General features: G+C 43.3%; 1 non-coding gene across 1 annotated transcript; it reads left to right on the top strand.

The window, feature by feature from the left end:
* Positions 1-492: 492 nt before the first annotated feature.
* Positions 493-611, top strand: LOC145396867 (5S ribosomal RNA). The gene has a single exon (XR_013896846.1). It is a non-coding gene; the product is annotated as a 5S ribosomal RNA (ribosomal RNA).
* Positions 612-927: the final 316 nt, after the last annotated feature.

The following is a 927-nucleotide window of genomic DNA, read 5'->3' as shown; positions in this document are numbered from 1 at the left end:
AAAAGGTTTTGCATGAGAGTGCTAAGGTTACTATTAAGAAAAAGGGAAAAGCAAGAAGGAAAAAGTGGATGTCAGATGAAACATGGAATGCAACTCAGAAAAGGAAAGAGGCGAAGTTAAGAAGTGAAGAACAACATGTTGATGGCCAGGTAGCTGAAGTACTTAGAGCAAATTACTGGAGTTTACATTCTGAAGTACAAAGACTCGTTAGATATGATAAGAGGAGGCTATATGATGAAAGGGCAACAGAGACATAAATTAAGTAAAAATGACGGTCAAAGCATAAGAGCAGTGTATCAGGCCATAAAGGAGTTAACTGGGACTGAAAAGAGAAGGAAGGAAATACCTGTACGAGATAGAAATGGTGACTTGATTACTAAAGATTTTTTATACGCTGTGGGTTGTGGTGGTGGTATTGGATGTGGTGTGCTCGATCGTCCAGTTGCTCACTGTCCGCGACTACGGCTAATAAGGGGGGGATAATTCCTGTTTCCCAACGGCTATACCACGTTGAGTACACCGCTTCCCGTCCGATCAGCGAAGTTAAGCAACGTTGGGTCTGGTTAGTACTTGGATGGGTGACCGCCTGGGAACACCAGATGCTGTTGGCATCCCTACGTGTCAAGTGGGGTTGGTGGAGGATTAGTGCCCCTCCCTGTAAAACAATTAACTCTAAGCCCTTGGCCACCCCGTCTGGGATACATGGCGTCTGGCAATGAATGAAAAAATATGAATAGATATAAAAGGAGGGTGGAAGGAGCATTTTGAATCTATTCTAAATAGACCAATCCCAGCTGAAGGGGACATTTTGCTAGCCGAGAGAGATTTGCAGATAGAAACAGGGGATATAACCTTGGAAGAGGTAGCAAATCTATATAGGAGTTAGAAAATCTTAAGACCCCAGGAGTGGATGGAATATTTCCTGAA

This window comes from Coenobita brevimanus, chromosome 4 (assembly GCF_032717465.1).
Source record: "Coenobita brevimanus isolate Jiangsu-jjx chromosome 4, ASM3271746v2, whole genome shotgun sequence".
Lineage (NCBI taxonomy): Eukaryota > Metazoa > Arthropoda > Malacostraca > Decapoda > Coenobitidae > Coenobita > Coenobita brevimanus.
Note: the sequence above shows the minus strand (reverse complement) of the source record. Positions and strands in the feature narration are given on the sequence as shown.